We start from the raw sequence: 11,527 nt of genomic DNA, 5'->3' as shown, positions 1-11,527 counted from the left end.
TTAGTGCTGTAAGAGGGCAAATGTAGATGATCAGGTGTGTGCCTGTAGACTAAGTATTAATCCAAGCTAGACAAGGGCAACAAAACATCCACGGATGCAGAAGATTTCTCTCAAAACAGGGGGGGTGAGGTTCTAAGCCTCATCTCTGTTGATCCCCAATTTTTCACCTGATGGCCTCCCTGCGACTGTGCCTGTCTTAGGTTGTTCCTCCCTTGAGGAATCTTACCCGTCTCTGGCTAACCAGTCATCTTCCTCGGCCATACAGGGAAATGTAAAGTCGGCAAGTGAGAGAGAAGCAATATTGTTTGAAAAGGTTAGCTTTTTAATTTTTTGCAGATTTATGCCCTGTGGCTTCTATGCCCAGCATTTGTCTTGAGGTACCTTTACCACTTGGAAGAATTATGATACTCGGTAATTTCGATATGAGGCACGAATTCTACTTAGGGGTTGTAATTTATAAAGGAAGAAGAGAAGCTATAGAAGTAGCAGATGGAAGAAAACATGGGAAGATTGATTATACAATTTTAATTTTTAAAAATTATTATCTTTTAATGTAGTTTTAAACCCATGCTTCTCTATGCCTATAGTTCCATTTAACTGACTTCCTTTTACTAAAAACTCTCTTGAAGGAGTTGTCTGTACATGTCCACACTGGGGAGATGTCTTGCATCCTTCAACTGTAGACTTAGAGATTGAATTAGTCTCATGTACATGTATCTGTCTCGAGATGTTGTCATGACTTGTTATCATCAATAACAATATAAAATCCTCTATATCAGGCCTCTTTGGGCACCTTCAGATAGTGGGGGAGGGAGGAGAAGGTAGAAGAATGGGAAGGGTCCTTCAAGCTGCCCATGTCCTTGGCAGAGTAAGAATTTTCATTGTATTCCACGTAGCAGAAAAGCCACCACAGGAATTTAAATTTTGTTCAGGAATATCACTCTGGTGCAGGGATTCTCCACCTGTGATATTATTGCAATCTGGGACAGGATAATTTTTTGAAGGGGCCGTCCTGTCCTGATCATTCTAGGATGTGTAGCACCATGCCCCTCCCCTGGTGTGAAATCCAGAAATGTCTCCAGACTTTGTCCAAAGTCCCCTGGGGTGGGAGACAAGCACTTAAAATCACCCCAGTTAAGAACCACTCTTCTAGAGTTCTAAATCCGACTGGCTGTTTTAATAGATTTGCCTCATTTTATTCTGTAGAGAGCCAAAGGGGACGGCAAGGAGCAGGTATTTCCCCTGGGGACTTCTGCCAGGCAGTGCCAATGCAGGAATGTAGCAAAAACAGGCAGGAGGGCAAGACAGTGAACAGCTTCAGCAGCCTGGGCAGTCAGGAGCTGGCATCTGGAGCAGCCTGGGCAGTCTGGGGCTGGCACCTGCAGTTAGAAAGGCCTCCCCTTTGTCTCACTCATCTCTCTAACAATTTAACTTGTCCCTACATTCTCTCTCAATATGGTGAAGAACAGCTGTGAACTATTTACATTCAACACTGGGGTGTAAGCCCTCCAGACTCAGCTCACTCCCTGACTGGCTAATCTGACCAGGCAAAGAATTACTGCTTGGGAATTGATTTGCTCATTTTTGCAATGAGAAAAATTGGTGAAAAGCCTTTGGAGTCCTGTTCCCACACGGTTCCACTGGGACTGCTGGTACATCAGCATATTGCATGAGCTCTGAGTCCACCTGCCAGCCCGTGTCTTCATGTTATTGCCAACTTTCCACATCACCCTCTCAAGACTTAAAAAAATTTTTTTTATTAAGGTATGATTGATATACACTCTTATGAAGGTTTCACATGAAAAAACAATGTGGTTACTACATTTACCCATATTATCAAGTCCCCCCCATTCCCCAACGCAGTCACCGTCCATCAGTACAGTAAGTTGCCAGAGATCCACTATGTCCCTTCTCTGTGATACACTGCTCTCCCCAGGATCCCCCACACCATGTGTACTAAACATAATACCCCTCAGTCCCCTTTTCCCTCCCTCCCCACCTGCCCTCCCACAGCCCTCCTCTTTGGTAACCACTAGTTCAGTCTTGGAGTCTCTGAGTCTGCTGCCATTTTGTTCCTTCAGTTTTGCCTCATTGTTATACTCCACAAATGAGGGAAATCATTTGGCATTTGTCTTTCTCCACCTGGCTTATTTCACTGAGCATAATGTCCTCCAGCTCCATCCATGTTGTTGCAAATGGTAGGATTTGTTTCTTTCTTATGGCTGAATAGTATTCCACTGTGTATATGTACCACATCTTCTTTATCCATTCATCTACAGATGGAAACTTAGGTTGCTTCCATATCTTGGCTATTGTAAAAAGTGCTGCAATAAACATAGGGGTGCATATGTCTTTTTGAATCTGAGAAGTTGTATTCTTTGGGTATATTTTAAGGAGTGGGATTCTGGGGTCAAACGATATTTCTATTTTTAGTTTTTTGAGGAACCTCCGTATTGCTTTCCACAATGGTTGAGCTAGCTTACATTCCCACCAGCAGTGTAGGCGGGTTCCCCTTTCTCCACATCCTTGCCAGCACTTGTTGTTCTTAGTCTTTTCGATGCTGGCCATCCTTACTGGTGTGAGGTGATACCTCATTGTGGTTTTTATTTGCATGTGGAGCATCTTCTCATGTGTCTGTTAGCCACCTGAATTTCTTCTTTGGAGAACTGTCTCTTCATATCCTCTGCCCATTTATTAATTGGGTTATTTGCTTTTTGGGTGTTGAGGTGTCTAAGTTCTTTATATATTTTGGATGTTAACCCCTTGTCAGATATGTTATTTACAAATATATTCTCCCATACTGTAGGACGCCTTTTTGATTTGTTGATGATGTCCTTTGCCATACAAAAAGTTTTTAGTTTGATGTAGTCGCATGAGTTCATTTTTGCTTTTGTTTCCCTTTCTCGAGGAGATGGGTTCAGGAAGAAGTTGCTCATGCTTATATTCAGCAGATGTTGGCCTATGTTGTCTTCTAAGAGTTTTATTGTTTCATGATTTACATTCAAGTCTTTAATCCATTTTGAGTTTACTTTTGTGTATGGGGTTAAACAATAATCCAGTTTCATTCTCTTGCATGTAGCTGTCCAGTTTTGTCAACACCAGCTGTTGAAGAGGCTGTCATTTCCCCATTGTATGTCCATGGCTCCTTTATCATATATTAATTGACCATATATAGTGGGTTTATATCAGGGCTCTCTAGTCTGTTCCATTGGTCTATGGGTCTGTTCTTGTGACAGTATACCAAATTGTCTTGATTACTGTGGCTTTGTAGTAGAGCTTGAAGTTGGGGAGCATAATTCACCCTGCTTTATTCTTCCTTTTCAGAATTGCTTTGGCTATTCAAGGTCTTTTGTGGTTCCATATGAATTTTAGAACTATTTGCTCTAATTCATTGGAAAATGCTGTTGGTAATTTGATAGGGATTGCATTGAATCTGTAGATTGCTTTAGGCAGGATGGCCATTTTGACAATATTACTTCTTTCTATCCATGAGCATGGGATGTGTATCCATTTATTGGTATCTTCTTTAATCTCTCTCATGAGTGTCTTGTAGTTTTCAGAGTATAGGTCTTTCACTTCCTTAGTTAGGTTTATTCCTAGGTATTTTATTCTTTTTGATGCAATTGTGAATGGAATTGTTTTCCTGATTTCTCTCTCTGCTAGTTCATTGTTAGTATATAGGAATGCCACAGATTTCTGTGTATTGATTTTGTGTCCTTCAACTTGGCTGAATTCAGATATTAGATCTACTAGTTTTGGAGTGGAGTCTTTAGGGTTTTTTATGTACAATATCATGTCATCTTCAAACAGGGACAGTTTGACTTCTTCCTTGCCAATCTGGATGCCTTTTATTTCTTTGTGTTGTCTGATTGCCATGGCTAGGACCTCCAGTACTATGTTGAATAGATGTGGGGAAAGTGGGCATCCTTGTCTCGTTCCTGATCTTAAAGGAAAAGCTTTCAGCTTCTCGCTGTTAATTATAATGTTGGCTGTGGGTTTGTTATGTATGGCCTTTATTATGTTGAGGTACTTGCCCTCTATAACCATTTTTTTTAGGGTTTTTATCATGAATGGATGTTGAATTTTGTGAAATACTTTTTCAGCATCTATGGAGATGATTATGTGGTTTCTGTCCTCTTTGTTGATGTGGTGGATGATGTTGATAGATTTTTGAATGTTGTATTATCTTTGCATCCCTGGCATAAATCCAATTTGATCATGATGGATGATCTTTTTGATGTATTTTTAAATTCAGTTTGCTAATGTTTTGTTGAGTATTTTTGCATCTATGTTCTCAGGGATATTGGTCTGTAATTTTCTTTTTTTGTGGTGTCTTTACCCGGTTTTGGTATTAGAGTGATGCTGGCCTCATAGAATGAGTTTGGAAGTATTCCCTCCTCTTCTATTTTTTGGAAAACTTTAAGGAGGATGGGTATTAGGTCTTCACTAAATGTTTGATAAAATTCAGCGGTGAAGCCATCTGGTCCAGGAGTTTTGTTCTTGGGTAGGTTTTTGGTTATCAGTTCAATTTCATTGCTGGTAATTGGTCTGTTTAGATTTTCTGTTTCTTTCTTGGTCAGCCTTGGAAGGTTGAATTTTTCTAGAAAGTTGTCTATTTCTTCTAGGTTATCCAGTTTGTTAGCATATAATTTTTCATAGTATTCTCTAATAATTATTTGTATTTCTGTGGTGTCTGTAGTTATTTTTCCTTTCTCATTTCTGATTCTGTTTATGTGTGTAGAGACTCTTTTTTCTTGATAAGTCTGGCTAGGGATTTATCTATTTTGTTTATTTATTTCTTTGTTATTTCTGCTCTTGCTTTCATTGATTCTTTCTATTGTTTTATTCTTCTCAATTTTATTTTTTATCTGCTCTAATCTTTATTATGTCCCTCCTTCTACTGACTTTGGGCCTCATTTGTTGTTCTTTTTCTAGTTTCATTAATTGTGAGTTTAGACTGCTATAATGGGATTGTTCTTCTTTCTTGAGGTAGGCCTGCATTGCAATATACTTTCCTCTTAGTACAGCCTTGGCTTCATCCCATAGATTTTGAGGTGTTGAATTATTGTTGTCATTTGTTTCCATATATTGTTTGATTTCTGTTTTTATTTGGTCATTGATCCATTGGTTATTTAGGAGCATGTTGTGAAGCCTCCATGTGTTTGTGGGATTTTTCATTTTCTTTGTGTAATTTATTTCTAGTTTCATAGCTTTGTGATATGAGAAAATGGTTGGTACAATTTCAATATTTTTGAATTTACTGAAGCTCTTTTTGTGGCCTAGTATATGATCTATTCTTGAAAATGTACCATGTGCACTTGAGAAGAATGTGTATTCTTGCTTTTGGGTGTAGAGTTCTGTAGATGTCTGTTAGGTCCATCTGTTCAATTGTGTTGTTCAGTGCCTCTGTGTCCTTACTTATCTTCTGTCTGGTTGATCTGTCCTTCAGAGTGAGTGGAGTGTTGAAGTCTCCTAGAATGAATGTATTGTATTCTATTTCCCCTTTTAATTCTGTTATTATTTGTCTCACATATGTGAGTGCTCCTGTGTGGGAGCATAGATATTTATAATGGTTATGTCTTCTTGTTGGATTGCCCCCTTTATCATTATGTAATGTCCTTCTTTGTCTCTTGTTACTTTCTGTGTTTTTTTTCCCAGTAGTTATTTATTTGGGTTCAACCTAAAATAGTTTAAATTTGACCTCCTTTTACTAGAGAAATTTCCAATTCCATAGACTGTAATAGAAAAGTATTGAATTTGCATATTTCCCATGAAGGATATTTGCTTCATGCTTCAGGCATCTACCATAGTAACCCAAAAGAATACTTACAGTAAACATAACTTTTGCAGCACTGAAATGCCCACAATAAAGTTCCTAATGTAGAAAACTGTCCCTATGTTACCATAACAGTCTTTAGTCTCCTGACTATTCATGTATTGTTTGAAAACCATGAAAATACAAGTTTTAGCATGCATTCCCAGTTGGAAAAGGATTTGTCCCTCTGAAAACACCATTTGTTAGGTTAGGCCGAGCTGAGGGCACCTCTGTGTGTGAACAGGCAGGTGGGTATCTCATGGTTTCTGCAGTCATCTCTCTCCTTAATGGGTCAGTAGTGATGCCAGCAAGGGGACAGGCTCCAGGCACATGACTCAGCTCATGATTTAATTTTCCACAGTCTTATATTAAATCCTAGAAGATCACTTATAACACCTGAGACAGCAGAAAGGATAACCACTTGTGTGATATTGTAGATTAAGGGATTCATTGTCAGTCCATAGAGTCTAAATGGTGTGTCCACTCTTTCAACAACTTGGTAGACAGTTTTAAGACATTATTTACTAGAGTAAGCTGTTCTTTCTTATTTGGCTTTTTTCCATCTTAAGATATAAATTAATCTGTTCAGTAAGTAATATTGAAACATTGCTGTATTTCTTATTGGTTTCAGACCCCAGTGAGGCCAGGCGCAGTAAGAAAAGTAGTAAAGCTGTTTCCCAGATTAAAAACTCCCAATTGTAAGCATCATTCAGGAAAGTTTTATGTCCTTGGAGAACCTGGGCACAACAAATGAAAGCAATCGAAAGTGTCAGTAAGAAGACTGAAGATACAACCACATCAACTGAATGCTGTGGATCCCGTCTCTTAAGAAAGGAACGCAGTGGTAACCATATCTTAATATTCTCTACTTTTTAAAGTCTGAAATGAGGTATTTCATATTTCCTAGCTTTCCTGGCAGAAGTAATATGGCTGAAGAGTTTTGCAAATAAAAATCTCTGTTTATATGTTCTCTCTGCCACATACATCATGAAAAAAAATTATCCAAGTAAGACACAATCTTTCAAAAAAATTAATTAGAGACAAAATAATAATAGGTGTAACAGGTGGTGCCCTACGAAAGAGAGTCAAGATCTCCTTAGCTGGAATGGACTTTAGCTGGTCAAGGCTCTTCTCTCAGAAAAGTAGATGTAAAAAAGGAAAAAATGCTAATCCAATGGTGATGACATTTCCCAGCATCTGATAACCTACTCCTTGCTGATATGCATTTACCCTGCTCATGATGATGCCACTTATTTCCAACACAGACATATCTATCTTTTTGCGCTCACTCCCTTCCCAGATTATTGCACTAACTCGATCGGAGGTGGGACTTGAGTTCTGAAGCCAGAATAAATGGTTCTGCTGAAAAACATCCTCTTTGGGGTCACATTTGGTTCCTGAGTGGAGGGTATTCACATGCGCCCCCTCACTATCACTGCTGACAGATGACTGGCACTCTGGGCCATGCAGTAGGTCATCCTATAACATATTCTCGGTCTCTGAGTTGTGACGGGTGCTTTCTGAGTCTCTTCTCGACATGTTGAGGCTTCGAGAGCTGCCACTCACACCAGACCTAGAACCCTGACCAAAGTCTGCAGATTCAAACTCTGATTCAGCCAGACTATTCGAATCTCGCACAATATGACACCATTTAGTAGAGGTCTTCTTTACCTGAGTGTTTAGGTGCCTTGACAGTATTGACTTTCTAGTTTTAACTTCACAACCATTGTCACTTGAGGCCCCTTCCACACTCCTATGCAGTGTCATCATCTGTGTCTGGGCTTCGCCATCTTCCTCACTTGACAGATCGTCTGAAATCCCATTACCCAAATGCCTAACAGCCTCCCTCCAGCACTTCTCTCCATTTGAAAATTTTTCTTTCTCTCTTGTTTGCCACATTCTAATCTCTGGTTGGCACTGCCTCTTCTTAGTCACAGGATGCAGACAACTTGAGTCATTGTCAGTTTCAGTCCCTTTGTTGCTTATTAATTTTTCTCTTTTAGTCCTGTTGCCAAAAAGAGTCCACCAAAAACCACCAATGAAGGGTGCAGATTCCAAAGTTTCTACTCCTCTGATTTTATTAGAGGCATTACTTCCATTTTCTCGGCTCGCATCAACATTTACAGTTTTCCGTAATTTTCTTCTTCTCTGATTTCCATTGTTTCCTGATGGCTTTGTTATCCTAGTAGACACAATTTGACAGCGGACAGTTCCCATGAGTAACACAAGGCACAAGGGTCCAAGTACTTCACTTACATTCACAATAGGCATCATAAAATATAACACGAGCACTATTACTTGCATGAGGTAAAGCAGTAGCAGCCAAACAAAGATTCTTAAAGAGGTAACCTGAATCCACCAACTGCTGAACAATGGGAAAAAACGACTCGAACAAGCCCCTTCTGAGTCAGAGATGTTCATGGGATTTCAGGCTTGGCTTTGGCAAATGTTGAGCCTCTGATTAAGTCAACATCAATTAAGTCTGGCTTTATGTGACCCATCTTTTTTGGTTTGTTTTTGAAGCCCTTAATCTGAGTCTTTTCGATTGACTTTTCCTGTATCTGCTGATCATATGCTCCAATCTTCTTTTGGTACCGTGATATAGCATCTCTCTCATTTGAGGCCATCTGTGTCTCCAGCCAGAGAATGGGATTTCACTGGTGCCTGGTGCCCCTCAGCCTGGTGGCCGGGACCTTCCTCCTCAGTGGCCCCAGCCAAGCTGTAAGGCCAGGGTCGAGGCGACGCGCCTGGCAGGCCACATCTTCTCCCAGATGGGGAGATGCCAGCAGGGCAGTTACCATAGAGACCACGGAAGCCATCCCAGCCTTAGAAGCAACTGGCCGCTTAGCGCCCAGAGGAGGGTAGACCTGGTGACCTCCACACCCGACCTACAGGGTCACCAGAGACTGACCCAAAACAAGTAAAAGAATGAACTTGGAAAGGAAGGGGATAAAAAGTGAAGGGAGTCCTTGCTAGGCCACTGGTCACCACGGCAATGGCAAAAGGCTTTTGCCCGACTGGAAAAGTCAGGTGCAAAGGCCTCAAGACCCGGAGGAAGATGCTTGGGGGCGGCGGGCGCATCCTCGCTCGGCCGGGCCTGATGCAGCCATGACTCAGCCGGCCGAGAGCTGGGCGAGAGAAGCGCAGCAAACCACGGGGCAGGCCGGCCGTGGCTTCCCTACTTTCTGTGTTTTGAAGTCTATTTTTTCTGATACAAGTATTGCAACTCCTGCTTTTTTCTCTCTGTTAGTTGCATGAAATATCTTTTTCCATTCCTTCACTTTTAGTCTGTGTATGTCTTTGGGTTTAAAGTGAATCTCTTGCAGGCAGCATATAGATGAGTCTTGTTTTTTTGTCCATTCAGTGACTCTATGACTTTTGATTGGTGCATTCAGTCCATTTACATTTAGGGTGATTATCGATAGGTATGTACTTATTGCCATTGCAGGCTTTAGATTCGTGGTTACCAAAGGTTCAAGGTTAATTTCCTTACTCTCTAAGAGTCTAACTTAACTCACTTAAGATGCTGTTACAAACACAATCTAAAGGTTCTTTTCTTTTTCTCCTCCTTTTTCTTCTTCCTCCCCATTCTTTATATATTAGGTATCATATTCTGTATTCTTTGTCTATCCCTCGATTGACTTTGGGGATAGTTAATTTAATTTTGCATTTGATTAGTAATTAGTTGTTCTACTTTCTTTACTGTGGTTTTATTTCCTCTAGTGACAGCTATTAAACCTTAAGAACACTTCTGTCCTTAGCAGTCCCTCCAAAATAGACTGTAGAGATGGTTTGTGGGAGGTAAATTCTCTCAGCTTTTGCTTATCTGGAAATTGTTTAATCCCTCCTTCAAATTTAAATGATAATCTTGCTGGATAAATTAATCTTGGTTCCAGGCCCTTTTGCTTCATTGCATTAAATATGTCATGCCACTCCCTTCTGGCCTGTAAGGTTTCTGCTGAGAAGTCTGATGTTATCCTGATGGGCTTTCCTATGTATGTGATCTTACTTCTTTCTCTGGCTGCTTTTAATAGTCTGTCCTTATCCTTGATCTTTGTCAATTTTAATACTATATGTCTTGGTGTTGTCTTCCTTGGGTCCCTTGTGTTGGGATATCTGTTGATCTCCATGGCCTCAGAGACTATCTCCTTCCCCAGACTGTGGAAGTTTTCAGCAACTACCTCCTCAAAGACACTTTCTATCCCTTTCTCTCTCTCGTCTTCTTCTGGTATCCCTATAATGTGAATATTGTTCCGTCTGGATTGGTCACACAGTTCTCTCAATATTCTTTCATTCTTAGAGATCCTTTTTTCTCTCTGTGCCTCAGCTTCTTTGTATTCCTCTTCTCTAGTTTCTATTTCATTTATTGTCTCCTCCACCATATCCAACCTGCTTTTAATACCCTCCATCGTGCTCTTCAGAGATTGGATCTCTGATCTGAATTCATTCTTGAGTTCTTGGATGTCTTTCCGTACCTCCATTAGCATGTTGATGATTTTTATTTTGAACTCCCTTTCAGGAAGAGTCACGAGGTCCATATCATTTAAATATTTCTCGAGAGTTGTATTAATAATTTTACTTTGACAAGATTCCTTTGGCATTTCATGTTCGTATATGGTGTCCTCTAGTGTCCAGAAGCTCTATTCTGGAGCTGCTCAGCCCCTGAAGCAATGTCAGGGGTTGCTGGGGAGCAGTACTGGTGCCTGGGGGGGGGAAAGAGCTGTTCCCTGCTTTCCGGCTGCTCTGCCTGTCTCCACTGCCTGAACCAGTGGGCCGAGCACACAGGTATTAGCTTTTGTACCAGAGCAACTGGATATGGTTCCCTGCTTTCCACAAGCAGCTAGAATCTCAGTCTCTCTGGGAAATATGCCTCTATTAACTTTCCAACCCAGTAGTCATGTGAGTATCATGAACGCACCATGAAATGTAGGTTTGTGCTCCCAGAGCAGATCTCTGGAGCTAGGTATTCATCAGTCCCAGGTCTTTCACTACCTCCCTGCTCCATTTCTCTTCCTCCTGCTGGTGAGCTGGACCTGGCCACAGCCTTGGTACTTACCCTGTTCTGCGAGGTCTGCTCTTTTCTCCAGGTGTATGCAGTCTGGCGCCATCCTCTTTCCTGTTGCTCTCTCAGGATTAGTTGTGCCAACTATATTTTCTAATTATATCCAGTTTTAGGAGGAAGTCTCTGTCTCTCCTCTCATGCTGCTATCTTTAATCTCCCCTCCCAAGGCTTTTGAAGGCCTCAACTTCTCCAAGTCTGATTTTCTTGGCTGCTGCCTTTATTAGCATATCCATATGCTTTTATTCATGAGAGAAGTGTTCTAAATTATTGTGCTGTACAATACAGTCACCACTAGCTGCATGAAGCATTTTAAATTAAAAAATTTATAATTAAAGAACATTAAAAATCAGTTTCCCATCTGCAATAGTCAAGTACTCAGTAGCTGCATGGAGCTGGTAGCTGTGAATTGGACAGGGCCAATATGGAGGATTTCTATTACTACAGAAAGTTTTCTTAGCCCTGAAAGCTAAGTATTTCAAACACTCTGTTTTCATAGACTTGGATATATTTGTGTGTTTTATTAAGTGTTATCATGCATCTGCCTTTTTTAGCTTCTTTTCCTCCCACCTCTACATCACTCAATATTGGATTATTCTTGGATTTCTGACTTGCGTTTTTCAAGTTTATGACATAATAGCTAAATTTAATCC

At 40.5% G+C, this 11,527-nt stretch overlaps 1 pseudogene; it reads right to left on the bottom strand.

Annotated features, from left to right (window-relative positions):
- Positions 1 to 5,897: 5,897 nt before the first annotated feature.
- Positions 5,898 to 8,507, bottom strand: LOC108396923 (protein PHTF1 pseudogene; annotated as a pseudogene).
- Positions 8,508 to 11,527: the final 3,020 nt, after the last annotated feature.

Source organism: Manis javanica, chromosome 5 (genome assembly GCF_040802235.1).
Source record: "Manis javanica isolate MJ-LG chromosome 5, MJ_LKY, whole genome shotgun sequence".
Lineage (NCBI taxonomy): Eukaryota > Metazoa > Chordata > Mammalia > Pholidota > Manidae > Manis > Manis javanica.
This window is presented reverse-complemented; position numbering and strand designations above follow the sequence as displayed.